General features: G+C 48.2%; 1 protein-coding gene across 3 annotated transcripts in view; it reads right to left on the reverse strand.

The window, feature by feature from the left end:
- The window catches only part of MUS81 (MUS81 structure-specific endonuclease subunit), a 415158-nt gene that overhangs the window by 158180 nt on the left and 236258 nt on the right, over nucleotides 1-20720 (reverse strand). The window lies entirely within an intron of this gene.

Below are 20720 nucleotides of genomic sequence, written 5' to 3' on the forward strand. Positions count from 1 at the left end.
CTTGGCAGCTTCTGCCATTGCACTCCTGCTTCTTGTGCCGCCCTGTCTGTTTACATGGGCGACCGCCGTGATGTTGTCCGACTGAATCAACACCGGTTTTCCTTGCAGGAGTGGTTCCGCCTGGCTTAGAGCATTTTAGATTGCTCTTAGTACCAGAATGTTTATGTGAAGAGACTTTTCCAGGTTCGTCCATACCCCCTGGAAGTTTCTTCCTTGTGTGACTGCTCCCCAACCTCTCAGGCTGGCGTCCGTGGTCACCAGGATCAAATCCTGTATGCCGAATCTGCGGCCCTCCAATAGATGAGCCTTTTGCAACCACCACAGAAGATATACCCTTGTCCTTGGCGACAGGGTTATTCGCAGGTGCATCTGAGGATGCGACCCTGACCATTTGTCCAACAGATCCCTTTGGAAAATTCTTGCATGGAATCTGCCGAATGGAATTGCTTCGTAAAAAGCCACCATTTTTCCCAGGACTCTTGTGCATTGATGTACAGACACCTTTCCTGGTTTTAGGAGGTTCCTGACAGGTCGGATAACTCCTTGGCTTTTTCCTCGGGAAGAAAAACCTTTTTCTGAACCGTGTCCAGAATCATCCCTAGGAACAGCAGACGTATCGTCGGAAAACAGCTGCGATTCTTGGAATATTTAGAATCCAGTCGTGCCGTCGAAGAACTACTTTAGATAGTGCTCTTCCGACCTCCAACTGTTCTCTGGAACTTGCCCTTTTTAGGTCGTGCAAGTAAGGGATAATTTAGATGCCTTTTTTCTTTGAAGAAACATCTTTTCGGCCATTACCTTGGTAAAAAGGCCCGGGGTGCCGTGGATAATTCAAACGGCATCGTCTGAAACTGATATTGACAGTTCTGTACCACGAACCAGAGGTACCCTTGATGAGAAGGACAAAATTTGGACATGGAGGTAATCCTTGATGTCCAGGGACACCATATAGTCCCCTTTTTTCCGGTTCGCTATCACTGCTCTGAGTGACTTTATCTCGATTTGAACCTTTTATGTAAGTGTTCAAAACATTTTAGATTTAGACTATGTGTCACCAAGCCGTCTGGCTTCAGTACCACAATATAGTGTGGAAAAATAATACCCTTTTCCTTGTCGTAGGAGGGGTACTTTGATTATCACCTGCTGGATATACAGCTTGTGAATTGTTTCCAATGCTGCCTCCCTGTCGGAGGGAGCCGTTGGTAAAGCAGACTTCAGGAACCTGCGAGGAGAAGATGTCTCGACTCTCCAATCTTTACCCCTGGGATAATACTCGTACGATCTAGGGGTCAACTTGCGAGTGATCCCACTGCGCCCTGAGACTCTTGAGACTACCCCCCCACCTTGAGTCCGCTTGCACGGCCCCAGCGTCATGCTGAGGACTTGGCAGACGCGGTGGAGGGCTTCTTTTCCTGGGAAAGGGCTGCCTGCTGCAGTCTACTTCCCTTACCTCTATGTCTGGGCAGATATGACTGGCCTTTTGCCTGCATGCCCTCATGGGAAAGGAAAGATTGAGGCTGAAAAGACGGTGTCTTTTTTAGCTGAGATGTAACTTGGGGTAAAAAAGGTTGGATTTCCCAGCTGTTGCTGTGGTCCCCAGGTCCGATGGACCGACCCCCAAATAACTCCTTCCCTTTATACAGCAATACTTCCATCTGCCGTATGGGATCTGTATCACCTGACCACTGTCGTGTCCCTGACATCTTCTGGGAGATATGGACAACGCACTTATCTTGATGCCAGAGAGCAAATATCCCTCTGTGCATCTCACATACATATATATAGAATGCATCCTATTAAATGCTGTACATGAATAAGATATTTTCAGTCAGGGAATCCGACCAAGCCAACCCAGCACTGCATCTCCAGGCTGATGGCGATCGCTGGTCGCAGTATAACCACCGTATGTGTGTATATACTTTTTAGGATATTTTTCCAGCTTCCTATCAGCTGGCTCCTTGAGGGCGGCCGTATCTGGAGACGGTAACGCCACTTGATAAGCGTGTGAGCGCCTTATCACCCTAAGGGGTGTTTCCCAACGTACCCTAATTTCTGGCGGGAAAGGGTATAACGCCAATATTTGCTATCGGGGTAACCCTACGCATCATCACACACTTCATTTTATTTTATCTGATTCAGGAAAAACTACAGGTAGTTTTTTCACTCCCACATAATACCCTTTCTTGTGGTACTTGTAGTATCAGAAACACGTAACACCTCCTTCATTGCCCTTAACGTGTGGCCCTAATGAGAAATACGTTTGTTTATTCACCGTCGACACTGTATTCAGTGTCCGTGTCTGTGTCGACCGACTGAGGTAAATGGGCGTTTTTAAAACCCCTGACGGTGTTTCTGAGACGCCTGGACCGGTCCTAATAGATTGTCGGCCGTCTCATGTCGTCAACCGACCTTGCAGCGTGTTGACATTCTCACGTAATTCTCTAAATAAGCCATCCATTCCGGTGTCGACTCCCTAGAGAGTGACATCACCATTACAGGCAATTTCTCCGCCTCCTCACCAACATCGTCCTCATACATGTCGACACACACGTACCGACACACAGCACACACACCGGGAATGCTCTGACAGAGGACAGGACCCACTAGCCCTTTGGGGAGACAGAGGGAGAGTCTGCCAGCACACACCAAAAACGCTATAATTATATAGGGACAACCTTATATAAGTGTTTCTCCCTTATAGCATCTTTTATATATATACAATATCGCCAAAATCAGTGCCCCCCCTCTCTGTTTTAACCCTGTTTCTGTAGTGCAGTGCAGGGGAGAGCCTGGGAGCCTTCTCTCCAGCTTTTCTGTGAGAGAAAATGGCGCTGTGTGCTGAGGAGATAGGCCCCGCCCCTTTTTCGGCGGGCTCGTCTCCCGCTATTTTTGAAGTTAGGCAGGGGTTAAATATCTCCATATAGCCTCTGTGGGCTATATGTGAGGTATTTTTTGCCTCTAATAAGGTTTTTATTTGCCTCTCAGAGCGCCCCCCCCAGCGCTCTGCACCCTCAGTGACTGTTGTGTGAAGTGTGCTGAGAGGAAAATGGCGCACAGCTGCAGTGCTGTGCGCTACCTTTATGAAGACTCAGGAGTCTTCAGCCGCCGATTTTGGACCTCTTCTCTCTTCAGCGTCTGCAAGGGGGCCGGCGGCGCGGCTCCGGTGACCATCCAGGCTGTACCTGTGATCGTCCCTCTGGAGCTAGTGTCCAGTAGCCAAGCAGCAAATCCACTCTGCACGCAGGTGAGTTCACTACTTCTCCCCTAAGTCCCTCGTTGCAGTGATCCTGTTGCCAGCAGGACTCACTGTAAAGTAAAAAACCTAAGCTAAACTTTTCTAAGCAGCTCTTTAGGAGAGCCACCTAGATTGCACCCTTCTCGTTCGGGCACAAAATCTAACTGGAGTCTGGAGGAGGGTCATAGGGGGAGGAGCCAGTGCACACCACCTGATCTGGTAAAAGCTTTACTTTTTTGTGCCCTGTCTCCTGCGGAGCCGCTATTCCCCATGGTCCTTTCAGGAACCCCAGCATCCACTTAGGACGATAGAGAAAACACCTTATCACCTTTGACTTACCCACAGGGATCTGAGGCTTCTTACCTCCCTGTGCTTGCTGATGTTTTGCTCATGCCCAACAGTGGACTTTCTTAATGCAGTCACTGATGCTTAATACATTCCCGATTGTGTTCCTCCGTTTGAGGTACTTCTGTGTCTAATTTACAATCAGTAATAAATTTCGCAGGGTCAACACTGGAGGGCAAACATGCCCTCAGCACTGTCCGCCAATCTTTGTTGGTGGGTTCTGTGGAGTTTCCTAGTTCTTTAATGAACCTTTGACATGCAACTATATCTTTCCTAGGATCAGGAAATTCAGACATAATTGACCTCAATTCCATCCGGGACCAGGGACGGCGCATTGCACTGTCCCTGACGGGAATGGTTCCCTGAGCGTCAGTCTTCCCATTGGGGACTGTGATCACCCTGACAGGATTAAACTCAATTACATCATCTTGTGTTGGTTCTACAATATGAGGTACATTTGTTTGTGCGTGATATATAACACCGTACGTACCTGTGGACACGACCTCACCTGACCCTCCGTTAGGGGGTTTGATTATTGCCTTTACCGAATTGGTCGCGTCCACCTGGATGTCTTGTGTGATGGCTGCTGGAAAAGGTGCCGACATCGTGCTGGGCTCACTTTCTTGCTGGTAATCCTTAGGGAAGTTTAACATGGAGTGCAACTTGCACAGGTTAACAGTTGTACATTTAACAGTTTTACTTTTATAATTGTTACATTTGTTACACTTATCCTTATCATCTATAATACAGTTGCTAAGTGCATTTTTATCATACACCAGTGTGCCACTCTCTGTAACCACCTTCTCTCCCGTTGCCATATTTTTCTTACCACAGTGAGAGTCAGCTGTGTAAGCTAATTCTCCTTGTATTTCACCTTCCTGTTGCCATAACTGTAAATAATCATAATGTTTGATCCGTCTCTTTGCAGATTTAATGAGACATATCCTTCTCCTTAGATTTTGTAACACCTCGGGACCAAAACTGCCTACTTGTGGGAACTTTTCCCCATCATGCACAGTCATTCTTTCCCATTCATTGACCTTTGCGTGTGATCCATTTCGGACTTCCCTGTCTGTATCACACGTTATCCTTGCCAACTCTATTGGCCGGTTTACTAAGTCAACCCGAACCGAGGTTGATCGCCCCCTACCTGAACAACTGGCCCCCATCTTTGTAGGAGTTGCTTTCACTACCTCTGACCTTCAAATCAGGGTCTTCAGCGAACCCTTACAAAAACCAAGATGTCCGGGGTAGGCCGGCGGCGAAAGTTTACCGAGTACCTCCACTCACTCGCCCACGTCGACCAATACGCCCACACGCTGCCCTAGCGCTGGCGTACTCGACCTAGGGCCCCTGCGACCTGAACCTCTATTTACTGGAACATGTGGGTGTGATCCGAAGAGCACTTAACCCTTCCCAGTAACTATTGGTTGTTAGAGAATTCCCGAGTGACCAGCGAACCTCCCATAAAATAAAAAAAATTACACAAATCACGTTAGAATGTACAAATAGCGTTTATGACCCCTCTAGCGTACGCAAATGGTACTGGGTCAAGTTACTAACTAATGCACACAATTACGTGCGGTACAATCGTTCTGCACATAAGCAACTAATCTTATGTGCGGAGCGACCAGTGGAATCGAAAATTGTGGCTGCGAATTCCTTCAGCCAGAGCTTAATGGCCTATATGGGTACCGCACCAACCCTTCCTGGTGTTGTGCTCCTTTACTCTTTATCTATAGTGGACTTCTTAGTCTGCTGTACCTAGACCTCCTGGTCTGTCTGGACCTCCTGGTCTGTGCTACAGTAGACCTCCTGGTCTGCTATACTCTAATGCTCTTATTAATATGTTTAACAAGGGATGCCTCCCAAGCCACCGTGCAGTCACTTACACGTATGTACCTCACGAGAACTCGATGATTTCCTGTGGTTCAACCCCAAAAATTAGAAACTTATATATATATATATATATACACACACACACTCTTTCACCTCATGTACTCTTTACTTTCGTTTCTGCGCAGAAATCCCTTTCATTCAGTATCGCAGTCTAGTCCAGAGGAGTTGCAACTAGAGAAGGATCTATTAGCTTAAAATTTTGGACACTGAGACTGATTTGCGCTATTATCGCATTTCCTCCTTATTGCCTACTAAAACAATACTATCGTGTGATTTGTATTACGTGGGCGTATCCGTACGCTTCCGTTGCGTAATATACGCTCCGTGCGTCGACCCTTGCGTCGCGTACGTTCGCCCTGTCCCTTGTTAGAGACACGTGTACGCAGGCCAGATATGTCCACAGAAATACAATTAACACGTTTATATCAATGTAAATGATCTTTAACTGTAATCATCTACTGAACACCACACAGAACTTCCTTGTATCTTAGGCAAGCCGTGTGCGTGTTTTACAAATTACTCCTTAACGTATTATTTTTACTTTTAACTTACCAATAGCAACCACTCTCTCAGCACGTTATCAATTATAAATGGCAAACAGGAGAGTGAGACTTGAAACTACACAATTGAAAAGAAATACAGGTGTGTGCGTGCGTGCGTGTGCAAAACAGAAATAAACAGTTTTAAAAGATAATAGCGTATTGTTCTTACCTTCCTACCTTCCGGTTCCGGATTCCACCCCAGCACTCCTACAGCGTAGCGTAACAGACGCTTATCTAGTCAGCACCACTGTATCCCTCACCACCAATACGGATACGAAAGGACACTGCTTTCCCGCCCTTTGCTGACAGATAAAGTCTGTTTGCACTAGTGTGGATATGTGGAGGGAGGACGAGGCCCCAATTGCTAAAGCTAACTATTTATCTTATTACATTCACTATAAAATGGGTAAGAGACTCAGTACGCAATTGGCGTATGGGGTACCGTAAGGGTACGCACTTAGCGTAGCAGACGCTTAGCCGTGGTCAAGACGCACATGCGACACGCTCGCTCACAACTTAACGCGTGGTGTCGAGCACGCTATAGGCGGCCGACTACCGTAATACTGCGCTACTAGCGTAGCGTACGCTCGTGACCACGAGGAGAACACGAGCGGCGCAGACGCTCACGAGATGACACTCAGTAAACCTTGTATGCAACACAGTGAAAGATTGAGTTTGTACTGTAACCCTTGGTTTTGTAATGTGAGCACAATGCAATGCTAATTAACCTCTATTGTATGAAAGCCTCTTGAGCGATTGAGACACTCTGAATACTCTCAGCAATGTAATAAACACACAATACCTTGCTAAGGTTCCAACACCTTTACTAACAATATCTAGCTATGAAAAAGTTAAAACAGTTAACAGTTGATACACTACAAGCTAACATCAATATCTAAACATAATAACTACACATATACAATATACAACAGTTTAACAATAACAGAGAGAGAGAGAGAGAGAGAGAGAGAGAGAGAGAGAGTATGGCAAATACAGAGAATAAGTTGGTCACCGAGAGTACTTACACACATGGGAATGAATCGCCTGCGCTATCTGGATATCCAGCTCCCAGTTAATCAGTGATGAAAACCGTTGTGGAGAGAAGAGTCTTGTGTCCCCAAGCCTATTTCAAACTATATTTATGTACTAGCTCAAGACATACTTCAATAGATACTATGTGTCCTCTTTTCATTGGTTAGAGGGTGGGACATGTATTGCACCTGGGATCATTGGTTAGTTCAAGAAATGGGCGATGGCTAGGACTTGTCAGTATTCTAAATTCCTCACTTGGTTGTATTGGGGAAACCTATTGTTTGGATCTTCCAAACAAACTCTGTCTCTGTGCTTTGTTTACCCTCTGGTCACCTCTTTCAGTTGAGAAAATGACATCTCAGCACTCATTATTCTGGAGAGAAACCTGGACCTATTCATAAACAAAGGTATAAGCCCTCTTCATAGAATCTCAAAGCTTAGTGTAAGTAAGGCTATTTGTTTTCGGTCTGTGTGAAAGAGGTGACTGAATTCCAGTCCCCCACCCTGCATTTATGTGTAATTTATTCTGAATGCAATTAATCTTATGTTCTACTTCTGTGCATAACCATGAGCAGGAACTATGCGAATCCCTCCCAACGGTCATAGACACAACACTTCTTCAATACCCCACAGCTGGACACCATACACTACCCTCCAACCTTTGTCTGAGCCCTCCCAGCATGCAAAGAGGAATCTCTCTGTCTGAGAGGTTTTAAACTTACCATACTTGCTGACATTATGAAGGGGGATATTAACTATAAAACGCATTATATTGGTTAAATATGTAGCGATCGAGTCGCTCGCTAGTCGCACACAAACACCGCCGTAAATACCCATCTCCATGCGCAGGCGACGTCAGAGCGTCCCCTACGCAACCTGAGGGGATGTGTACGCACGGGGGAGTCGGTGCGCGAGCAGCGGGCACGTGCATTGGGGTTAGTACAAGGCATCATAGGTCGCTATATTTTTCGACTTTGACACGACCATACCCCTGCGCTCACGCCCAATCTCGTCCGATCTTGGAAGCTAAACGAAGGTGAGCTCGGTCAGTACCTAGATGGGCGACCTCTAGGGAATACCCAGTGGAGTAGGAAGTTTTTTCTTCCTTGTTAGAAGAACACCAACAGCAGTATCACCACTTATACTTTATTTCTATACTTTTGTATTCTCAATCGTCATGAACTATCCATGACAGTGGTCGATTATCAGATTTTCTTATACTGTGGGTTTTCCCACCCACTCACTTAACCCAACAAAGGGTGCATTAATACAAACACAGTTTGTACAGATCTTTGGCAGACGGAAGCAGCTTAATATGTAGCTACCTTCCAATATGCGGTTATCCAGGCATAACTAAGATCTGAACATTTCAATATTTTTTCAGACATATGTCCTATAGGTCATACTGAGTCCCTTTGTATCCTAATGAGCAGAAATAAAGACTACTTTCTTATTGTTAGGTTATCATTTATCTATTAACATTCAGATACCAAAATAAGAGTGCGCCCAAACAAGAGTCATACTTCTTTTCTTGTGCATATACAATTGTTTCTTTTTGACTCTGGGCGCACCGCCATACGGACGGATAGGAATTTCCATAAACTATGTCCATCTCTGGCTACTATTTGATTAATAACGTATTTTGAATCTAAGGTTGGTGCAGGATCAAAAACCCTCTCTTTTTACTATATCTGGTGTGCACTGGCTCCTCCCTCTATGCCCCTCCTCCAGACCTCAGTTAGGGAAACTGTGCCCGGAAGAGCTGACACTACAAGGAAAGGATTTGGAATCCAGGGTAAGACTCATACCAGCCACACCAATCACACCGTACAACTCGTGATAACTATACCCAGTTAACAGTATGAATAACAACTGAGCCTCACTGAACAGATGGCTCATAACAATAACCCTTAAGTTAAGCAATAACTATACACAAGTATTGCAGAAAATCCGCGCTTGGGACGGGCTCCCAGCATCCACTACGGACTACGAGAAATAGAATTACCGGTGAGTAAATTCTTATTTTCTCTGACGTCCTAGTGGATGCTGGGTACTCCGTAAGGACCATGGGGATTATACCAAAGCTCCCAAACGGGCGGGAGAGTGCGGATGACTCTGCAGCACCGAATGAGCAAATTCAAGGTCCTCTTCAGCTAGGGTATCAAACTTGTAGAATTTTGCAAACGTGTTTGATCCCGACCAGGTAGCAGCTCGGCAAAGTTGTAAAGCCGAGACCCCTCGGGCAGCCGCCCAAGAAGAGCCCACCTTCCTAGTGGAATGGGCTTTTACTGATTTAGGATGCGGCAGTCCAGCCGCAGAATGAGCCTGCTGAATCGTGCTACAGATCCAGCGAGCAATAGTCTGCTTAGAAGCAGGAGCACCCAGCTTGTTGGGTGCATGCAGGATAAACAGTGAGTCAGTTTTTCTGACCCTAGCCGTCCTGGAAACATAGATTTTCAGGGCCCGGACTACGTCCAGCAACTTGGAATCCTCCAAGTCCCGAGTAGCCGCAGGCACCACAATAGGGTTGGTTCAAATGAAACGCTGATACCACCTTAGGGAGAAATTGGGGACGAGTCTTCAATTCTGCCCTGTCCATATGGAAGATCAGATAGGGGCTTTTACATGACAAAGCCGCCAATTCTGACACACGCCTAGCCGAAGCTAAGGCCAATAGCATGACCACTTTCCATGTGAGATATTTTAGCTCCACGGTCTGAAGTGGCTCAAACCAATGTGATTTTAGGAAATCCAACACTACGTTGAGATCCCAAGGTGCCACTGGAGGCACAAAAGGAGGCTGAATATGCAGCACTCCCTTGACAAACGTCTGAACTTCAGGCAGTGAAGCCAGTTCTTTTTGAAAGAAAATAGACAGGGCCGAAATCTGGACTTTTATGGATCCCAATTTTAGGCCCATAGTCACTCCTGACTGTAGGAAGTGCAGAAATCGACCCAGCTGAAATTCTTCTGTTGGGGCCTTCATAGCCTCACACCAAGCAACATATTTTCGCCATATGCGGTGATAATGTTTTGCCGTCACATCCTTCCTAGCTTTTACCAGCGTAGGAATGACTTCAACCGGAATGCCCTTTTCCATCAGGATCCGGCGTTCAACCGCCATGCCGTCAAACGCAGCCGCGGTAAGTCTTGGAACAGACAGGGCCCCTGCTGTAACAGGTCCTGTCTGAGAGGCAGAGGCCAAGGGTCCTCTGAGATCATTTCTTGTAGTTCCGTGTACCAAGTTCTTCTTGGCCAATCCGGAACGATGAGTATAGTTCTTACTCCTCTCTTTCTTATTATCCTCAGTACCTTTGGTATGAGAGGAAGAGGAGGGAACACATAAACCGACTGGTACACCCACGGTGTCACTAGAGCGTCCACAGCTATCGCCTGAGGGTCCCTTGACCTGGCGCAATATCTTTTTAGCTTTTTGTTGAGGCGGGACACCATCATGTCCACCTGTGGCCTTTCCCAACGATTTACAATCAGCTGGAAGACTTCTGGATGAAGTCCCCACTCTCCCGGGTGGAGGTCGTGCCTGCTGAGGAAGTCTGCTTCCTAGTTGTCCACTCCCGGAATGAACACTGCTGACAGTGCTATCACGTGATTTTCCGCCCATCGGGGAATCCTTGTGGCTTCTGCCATCGCCATCCTGCTTCTTGTGCCGCCCTGTCGGTTTACATGGGCGACCGCCGTGATGTTGTCTGACTGAATCAGCACCGGCTGGTTTTGAAGCAGGGGTTTTGCCTGACTTAGGGCATTGTAAATGGCCCTTAGTTCCAGAATATTTATGTGTAGGGAAGCCTCCTGACTCGACCATAGTCCCTGGAAGTTTCTTCCCTGAGTGACTGCCCCCCAACCTCGGAGGCTTGCATCCGTGGTCACCAGGACCCAGTCCTGTATGCCGAATCTGTGGCCCTCGAGAAGATGAGCACTCTGCAGCCACCACAGCAGAGACACCCTGGCCCTCGGGGACAGGGTGATCAGCCGATGCATCTGAAGATGCGATCTGGACCACTTGTCTAACAGATCCCACTGAAAGATCCTTGCATGGAACCTGCCGAATGGAATTGCCTCGTAAGAAGCTACCATCTTTCCCAGGACTCGCGTGCAGTGATGCACCGACACCTGTTTTGGTTTTAGGAGGTCTCTGACCAGAGATGACAACTCCTTGGCCTTCTCCTCCGGGAGAAACACCTTCTTCTGTTCTGTGTCCAGAATCATACCCAGGAACAGCAGACGCGTCGTAGGAACCAGCTGCGACTTTGGGATATTCAGAATCCAGCCGTGCTGTTGTAGCACTTCCTGAGAGAGTGCTACTCCGACCAACAACTGCTCCCTGGACCTCGCCTTTATAAGGAGATCGTCCAAGTACGGGATAATTATAACTCCCTTCTTCCGAAGGAGTATCATCATTTCGGCCATTACTTTGGTAAATACCCTCGGTGCCGTGGACAGACCAAACGGCAACGTCTGGAATTGGTAATGGCAGTCCTGTACCACAAAACGGAGGTACACCTGGTGAGGTGGGTAAATAGGGACATGTAGGTAAGCATCCTTGATGTCCAGTGATACCATGTAATCCCCCTCGTCCAGGCTTGCAATAACCGCCCTGAGCGATTCCATTTTGAACTTGAACTTCCTTATATAAGTGTTCAAGGATTTCAAACCGAACCGTCTGGTTTCGGTACCACAAACATTGTGGAATAGTAACCCCGTCCCTGTTGAAGGAGGGGAACTTTGATTATCACCTGCTGGAGGTACAGCTTGTGAATTGCCGCCAGTACTACCTCCCTTTCCTGGGGAGTAGCTGGCAAGGCTGATTTGAGGTAACGGCGAGGGGGAGACGTCTCGAATTCCAGCTTGTATCCCTGAGATACCACTTGTAGAACCCAGAGATCCACCTGTGAGCGAACCCACTGGTCGCTGAAGTTCCGGAGACGGGCCCCCACCGCACCTGGCTCCACATGTGGAGCCCCAGCGTCATGCGGTGGACTTAGTGGAAGCAGGGGAGGATTTTTGTTCCTGGGAACTGGCTGTATGGTGCAGCTTTTTCCCTCTACCCCTGCCTCTGGGCAGAAAGGACGCGCCTCTGACCCGCTTGCCTTTCTGAGGCCGAAAGGACTGCATTTGATAATACGGTGCTTTCTAAGGCTGTGAGGGAACCTGAGGTAAAAAAGTCGACTTCCCAGCTGTTGCTGTGGATACGAGGTCTGAAAGACCGTCCCCAAACAATTCCTCACCCTTATAAGGCAAAATTTCCATGTGCCTTTTAGAATCAGCATCACCTGTCCACTGCAGAGTCCATAATACTCTCCTGGCAGAAATGGACATTGCATTAATTCTAGATGCCAGCAGGCAAATGTCCCTCTGTGCATCTCTCATATATAAGACTACGTCTTTAATATGCTCTATGGTTAGCAATATAGTGTCCCTGTCAAGGGAATCAATGTTATCAGACAGGGAATCAGACCACGCTGCTGCAGCACTACACATCCATGCTGAAGCAATAGCCGGTCTCAGTATAGTACCTGAGTGTGTATACACAGACTTCAAGATAGCCTCCTGCTTTCTATCCGCAGGCTCCTTCAAGGCGGCCGCATCCTGTGAAGGCAGTGCCACCTTTTTTGATAAACGTGTGAGCACCTTGTCCACCTTAGGGGATGTCTCCCAGCGTAACCTATCCGTTGGCGGGAAAGGGTACGCCATTAGTAACCGTTTAGAAATTACTAGTTTCTTATCCAGGGAACCCCACGCTTCTTCACACAATTCATTTAATTCATCAGATGGGGGAAAAGTCACTGGCTGCTTTTTCTCTCCAAACATAATACCCTTTCTTGTGTTAACCGGGTTAATGTCAGAAATGTGCAACACATTTTTCATTGCCGTAATCATGCATCGGATGGCCCTAGTGGATTGTACATTTGTCTCATCCTCGTCGACACTGGAGTCAGACTCCGTGTCGACATCTGTGTCTGCCATCTGAGGTAGCGGGCGTTTTTGAGCCCCTGGCGGCTTCTGAGATGCCTGGGCAGGCGCGGGCTGAGATGCCGGCTGTCCCAAAGCTGCGTCATCGAACCTTTTATGTAAGGAGTTGACACTGTCGGTTAATACCTTCCACATATCCATCCACTCAGGTGTCGGCCCCGCAGGGGGCGACATCACACTTATCGGCACCTGCTCCGCCTCCACGTAAGCGTCCTCATCAAACATGTCGACACAGCCGTACCGACACACCGCACACACACACACAGGGAATGCTCTGACTGAGGACAGGACCCCACAAAGTCCTTTGGGGAGACAGAGAGAGAGTATGCCAGCACACACCACAGCGCTATATAATCAGGGATTTACACTAACAAAAGCGATTTTCCCTATAGCTGCTTTTATATATAGTATTTGCACCTAAATTTAGTGCCCCCCCTCTCTTTTTTACCCTTTGAGCCTGGAAACTGCAGGGGAGAGCCTGGGGAGCTGTCTTCCAGCGGAGCTGTGAAGAGAAAATGGCGCCGGGGTGCTGAGGAAGATAGCCCCGCCCCCTTCTCGGCGGACTTCTCCCGCTTTTTTATCTGAATAATGGCGGGGGATTATGCACATATACAGCTTAAAAGCTGTATTATGTGCCAATTTGCCATGTAAGGTACTCTAATTGCTGCCCAGGGCGACCCCCCAGAAGCCCTGCACCCATCAGTGACCGGAGTGTGTGGTGTGCATAGGGAGCAATGGCGCACAGCTGCAGTGCTGTGCGCTACCTTAATGAAGACCGAAGTCTTCAGCCGCCGATTTCCTCCGGTTTCTTCCGTCTTCTGGCTCTGCAAGGGGGACGGCGGCGCGGCTCCGGGAACGGACGATCGAGGTCGGGCCCTGTGTTCGATCCCTCTGGAGCTAATGGTGTCCAGTAGCCTAGAAGCACAAACTAGCTGCAAGCAGGTAGGTTTGCTTCTCTCCCCTAAGTCCCACGTAGCAGTGAGTCTGTTGCCAGCAGATCTCACTGAAAATAAAAAACCTAACAAATACTTTTCTTTCTAGGAAGCTCAGGAGAGCCCCTAGAGTGCATCCAGCTCTGGCCGGGCACAGATTTTAACTGAGGTCTGGAGGAGGGGCATAGAGGGAGGACCCAGTGCACACCAGATATAGTACCTAATCTTTTCTTTAGAGTGCCCAGTCTCCTGCAGAGCCCGTCTATTCCCCATGGTCCTTACGGAGTACCCAGCATCCACTAGGATGTCAGAGAAATTCTTTTTTCAGAGAAACTCAGGAGAGCTCCCTGTAATGCACCCAGTCTCCTCTGGGCACAGGAATTAACTGAGGTCTGGAGGAGGGGCATAGAGGGAGGGGCCAGTGCACACCCATTCTAAAGTTCTTTATAGTGCCCATGTCTCCTGCGGAGCCCGTCTATACCCCATGGTCCTTACGGAGTCCCCAGCATCCTCTAGGACGTAAGAGAAAATAAATTAATAAAAGTGTTTCAATAATATCACCACTTTTCACAGCAATATCACATTGAAATTCCAGCACCATTTATAATACAAGGATAGACCAAGCAGTAACAGCTGGAAAGTGCACATAATGCCATCTGAAGATGGCGTTAAGCATTACTCTAATTGCTTTGTATTGCAAAGCTATTGTTTCTTCTTCTCCTCTCAGCATAAAGCAAAGCAGTGCAAATATGACAGTTTCTTTCAGTGGCAAACGCAGGATTTCTAGAGGGGGGTTTCCAAATGCAATCTGCAAATATCCCACTCTGCGGAATATGGAATACAGTATAGATGATCTATAGTATAGGCTGAATCAAATATATTTAAAATAAATAAATAAGATAAGTGGTCAGGAAAAATAAGATTTTACTTACCGGTAAATCTATTTCTCGTAGTCCGTAGTGGATGCTGGGGACTCCGTAAGGACCATGGGGATAGACGGGCTCCGCAGGAGATATGGGCCCTTTACGAAAGAATTTAGGTTCTGGTGTGCACTGGCTCCTCCCTCTATGCCCCTCCCCCAGACAGTACAAGGAAAGGATTTTGGTAATCCAGGGCAAGATTCATACCAGCCACACCAATCACACCGTATAACAAATGAAAACAACCAGTTAACAGTATGAGAAACAACAGAGCATCAGGTCAACCCTGATGCAACCATAACATAACCCATATTGAAGCAATAACTATATACAAGTATTGCAGAAGAATTCCGCACTTGGGACGGGCGCCCAGCATCCACTACGAACTACGAGAAATAGATTTACCGGTAAGTAAAATCTTATTTTCTCTAACGTCCTAGTGGATGCTAGGGACTCCGTAAGGACCATGGGGATTATACCAAAGCTCCCAAACGGGCGGGAGAGTGCGGATGACTCTGCAGCACCGATTGAGCAAACACAAGGTCCTCCTCAACCAGGGTATCAAACTTGTAGAACTTTGCAAAAGTGTTTGAACCTGACCAAGTAGCCGCACGGCAAAGCTGTAATGCCGAGACCCCTCGGGCAGCCGCCCAAGAAGAGCCCACCTTCCTAGTGGAATGGGCCTTAACTGATTTTGGCAGCGGCAATCCAGCCGCAGAATGAGCCTGCTGAATCGTGTTACAGATCCAGCGAGCAATAATTTGCTTTGAAGCAGGAGCACCAAGCTTGTTGGAAGTATACAGGATAAACAACGACTCTGTTTTCCTGACCCTAGCCGTTCTGGCTACATAAACCTTCAAAGCCCTGACCACATCAAGTAACTCGGAATCCTCCAAGTCAGTAGTAGCCACAGGCACCACAATAGGTTGGTTTATATGAAAAGATGAAACCACTTTCGGCAGAAATTGTGGACGGGTCCGCAATTCTGCTCTATCCGCATGGAAAACCAGATAGGGGCTTTTATGTGACAAAGCCGCTAACTCTGACACACGCCTAGCCGAAGCCAAGGCTAATAGCATGACCACCTTCCACGTGAGATATTTCAACTCCACCGTTTTGAGTGGTTCAAACCAGTGGGATTTCAGGAAACTCAACACCACGTTAAGATCCCAAGGTGCCACTGAAGGCACAAAAGGGGGCTGAATATGCAGCACTCCCTTTACAAACGTCTGAACTTCAGGCAGAGAAGACAGTTCTTTTTGAAAGAAAATGGATAAGGCCGAAATCTGAACCTTAATGGAACCCAATTGAAGGCCCAAAGTCACTCCGGACTGTAGGAAGTGAAGGAAACGGCCCAGCTGGAATTCCTCCGTAGGAGCATTCCTGGCCTCACACCAAGCAACATATTTTCGCCATATACGGTGATAATGTTGAGCCGTCACGTCCTTCCTAGCCTTTATCAGCGTTGGAAGGACCTCTTCCGGAATGCCTTTCTCTGCTAGGATCCGGCGTTCAACCGCCATGCCGTCAAACGCAGCCGCGGTAAGTCTTGGAACAGACAGGGCCCCTGTTGCAACAAGTCCTGTCTTAGAGGAAGAGGCCACGGGTCCTCTGTGAGCATTTCTTTCAGATCTGGATACCAAGTCCTTCTTGGCCAATCTGGAACAATGAGTATTGTTCTCACTCCTCTTTTTCTTATTATCCTCAGCACCTTGGGTATGAGAGGAAGTGGAGGAAATACATAAACCGACTGGAACACCCACGGTGTCACCAGGGCGTCTACAGCTATCGCCTGAGGGTCTCTTGACCTGGCGCAATACCTCTGTAGCTTTTTGTTGAGGCGGGATGCCATCATGTCCACCTGTGGCAGTTCCCACCGACTTGTAATCTGTGCGAAGACTTCCTGATGAAGTCCCCACTCTCCCGGGTGGAGGTCGTGTCTGCTGAGGAAGTCTGCTTCCCAGTTGTCCACTCCCGGGATGAACACTGCTGACAGTGCGCTTACGTGATTCTCCACCCAGCGAAGAATTCTGGTGGCTTCCGCCATCGCCACTCTGCTCCTTGTGCCGCCTTGACGGTTTACATGAGCCACTGCGGTGATGTTGTCTGACTGAATCAGAACCGGTTGGTCGCGAAGCAGGGTCTCCGCTTGACGTAGGGCGTTGTATATGACCCTTAGTTCCAGGATGTTGATGTGAAGGCAAGTCTCTTGACTTGACCACAGACCTTGGAAATTTCTTCCCTGTGTGACTGCACCCCAACCTCGGAGGCTTGCGTCCGTGGTTACCAGGACCCAGTCCTGAATGCCGAATCTGCGGCCCTCGAGAAGGTGAGCGCTCTGCAGCCACCACAGGAGTGATACCCTGGTCCTGGGGGATAGGGTGATTAACCGATGCATCTGAAGATGTGATCCGGACCACTTGTCCAGTAAGTCCTATTGAAACGTCCTCGCATGGAACCTGCTAAAGGGAATGGCCTCGTATGATGCCACCATCTTTCCCAGGACTCGAGTGCAGTGATGCACTGACACCTGTTTTGGTTTTAATAGGTTCCTGACCAGTGTCATGAGTTCCTGAGCTTTCTCCATCGGGAGATAAACCCTTTTCTGGTCTGTGTCTAGAATCATGCCCAGGAAAGGCAGACGAGTCGTAGGAACCAACTGCGACTTTGGAATATTTAGAATCCAGACGTGTTGCCGTAACACTTCCAGAGAAAGTGCTACGCTGATCAGCAACTGCTCTCTTGATCTCGCTTTTATGAGATCGTCCAAGTATGGGATAATTGTGACTCCTTGCTTCCGCAGGAGTACCATCATCTCCGCCATTACCTTGGTAAATATTCTCGGTGCCGTGGAGAGACCAAACGGCAACGTCTGAAATTGGTAATGACAATCCTGTACCACAAATCTGAGGTACGCCTGATGAGGTGGATAAATGGGGACATGAAGGTATGCATCCTTTATGTCCAGAGACACCATAAAATCCCCCCCTTCCAGGCTTGCGATGACCGCTCTCAGCGATTACATCTTGAACTTGAACCTTTTCAGGTATATGTTCAGGGATTTTAAATTCAATATGGGTCTGACCGAACCGTCCGGTTTCGGGACTACAAACATGGTCGAATAATAACCCCTTCCTTGTTGAAGGAGGGGAACCTTGACCACCACTTGTTGAAGATACAATTTGTGAATTGCAGTTAACACTATTTCCCTCTCGAGGGGGGAAGCTGGCAGGGCCGATTTGAGGTATCGGTGCGGGGGCATCTCCTCGAATTCCAGCTTGTATCCCTGAGACACAATATCTATTGCCCAGGGATCCAACTGGGAGTGAACCCACTTGTGGCTGAAATTTCGAAGACGTGCCCCCACCGGGCCTAGCTCCGCTTGTGGAGCCCCAGCGTCATGCAGTGGATTTTGTAGAGGCCGGGGAGGACTTCTGTTCCTGGGAACTAGCTGTGTTGTGCAGCTTCTTTCCTCTGCCCCTGCCTCTGGCAAGAAAGGACGCACCTTGGACTTTCTTGTTTTTCTGTGATCGAAAGGACTGCATTTGATAATACGGTGCTCTCTTAGGCTGTGAGGAAACATATGGCAAAAAAATTGACTTTCCAGCAGTAGCTGTGGAGACCAGGTCCGAGAGACCCTCCCCAAACAATTCCTCACCCTTGTAAGGTAAAACCTCCATGTGCCTTTTTGAGTCGGCATCACCTGTCCATTGCCGAGTCCACAGGACCCTTCTGGCAGAAATCGACATTGCATTTATTCTAGAGCCCAGTAGGCTAATGTCTCTTTGAGCATCTCTCATATACAGGACAGCGTCTTTTATATGCCCCAGGGTCATTAATATAGTATCCTTGTCTAAGGTATCCAGATCCTCAGATAAGGTATCCGTCCATGCTGCTACAGCACTACACACCCAGGCCGACGCAATTGCCGGCCTTAGTAAGGTACATGAATGTGTGTAAATGGACTTCAGGGTACCCTCTTGCTTTCTATCCGCAGCATCTTTTAGGGTGGCCGTGTCCTGTGACGGCAGGGCTACCCTCTTGGATAAGCGTGTTAGAGCTTTGTCCACCCTAGGGGAGGATTCCCAGCGTAACCTGTGCGTTGGCGGGAAAGGATACGCCATAAGCATCCGTTTGGAAATCTGCAGTTTTTTATCTGGAGATTCCCAAGCCTTTTCACATAACTCATTAAGCTCATGTGAAGGGGGAAAGGTCACCACCTGCCTTTTTTCCCCATACATATGAACCCTCTTGTCAGGGACTGGGGTTTCCTCTGTGATGTGCAACACCTCCTTCATTGCTATAATCATATTACGTATAGCTTTAGTCAATTTAGGCTGTAACTTTGCATCATCATAGTCGACACTGGAGTCAGACTCCGTGTCGGTATCTGTGTCAACAATTTGGGATAGTGGGCGCTTCTGAGACCCTGACGGCCTCTGCGACATAGGATCAGGCATGGGCTGCGACCCCGACTGTCCTAATGTTTCAACTTTATCCAACCTTTTATGCAAGGAATTAACATTATCATTTAAAACCTTCCACATATCCATCCAATCAGGTGTCGGCGCCGTCGACCCCACATTCATTTGCTCCCGCTCTGCTTCCACATAGCCTTCCTCGTCAAACATGTCGACACAAGCGTACCGACACACCACACACATACAGGGGATGCTCTTTTTGAATACAGTTCCCCCACAAGGCCCTTTGGAGAGACAGAGAGAGAGAGTATGCCAGCACACACCCCAGCGCTATAACCCAGGAATAACACAGTAACTTAATGTTAACCCAGTAGCTGCTGTTTATATTGTGTTTTTGCGCCTAATTTATGTGCCCCCCCTCTCTTTTTACCCTCTTCTACCGTGAATATGCAGGGGAGAGCCTGGGGAGCTTCCTCTCAGCGGAGCTGTGGAGAGAAAATGGCGCTGGTGAGTGCTGAGGAAGAAGCCCCGCCCCCTCAGCGGCGGGCTTCTGTCCCGCGTTTCTGTGTAAAATAATGGCGGGGGCTCATGCATATATACAGTGCCCAACTGTATATATGCTCACTTTTTGCCAAGAGGTTCCTAATTGCTGCCCAGGGCGCCCCCCCTGCGCCCTGCACCCTACAGTGACCGGAGTATGTGGGTTTAATGTGGGAGCAATGGCGCACAGCTGCAGTGCTGTGCGCTACCTCAGTTTGAAGACTGGAGTCTTCTGCCGCCGATTTTGAAGTCTTCTTGCTTCTGTCACCGGCTTCTGCCTTCCGGCTCTGTGAGGGGGACGGCGGCGCGGCTCCGGGATCGGACGACAAAGGGTGAGATCCTGTGTACGATCCCTCTGTAGCTAGTGGTGTCCAGTAGCCTAAGAAGCAGGACCTATCTTCAGTGAGTAGGGCTGCTTCTCTCCCCTCAGTCCCACGCTGCAGAGAGCCTGTTGCCAGCAGATCTCTCTGAAAATAAAAAAAAACTAACAAAATACTTTCTTATAGCAAGCTCAGGAGAGCTCACTAAGTAGCACCCAGCTCGTCCGGGCACAGATTCAAACTGAGGTCTGGAGGAGGGACATAGAGGGAGGAGCCCGAGCACACCAGTATCCAAATTATTTCTTAAAGTGCCCTGTCTCCTGCGGAGCCCGTCTATTCCCCATGGTCCTTACGGAGTCCCCAGCATCCACTAGGACGTTAGAGAAATGGCGCTGGTGAGTGCTGAGGAAGAAGCCCCGCCCCAACGACGGCGGGCTTCTGTCCCGCTTAAATATGCATTTTCTTGGCGGGGGCTCATACATATATACAGTGCCCAACTGTATATATGTTTACTTTTGCGAAAAAGAGGTTCCAAATGCTGCC

Source organism: Pseudophryne corroboree, chromosome 11, assembly GCF_028390025.1.
Source record: "Pseudophryne corroboree isolate aPseCor3 chromosome 11, aPseCor3.hap2, whole genome shotgun sequence".
NCBI lineage: Eukaryota > Metazoa > Chordata > Amphibia > Anura > Myobatrachidae > Pseudophryne > Pseudophryne corroboree.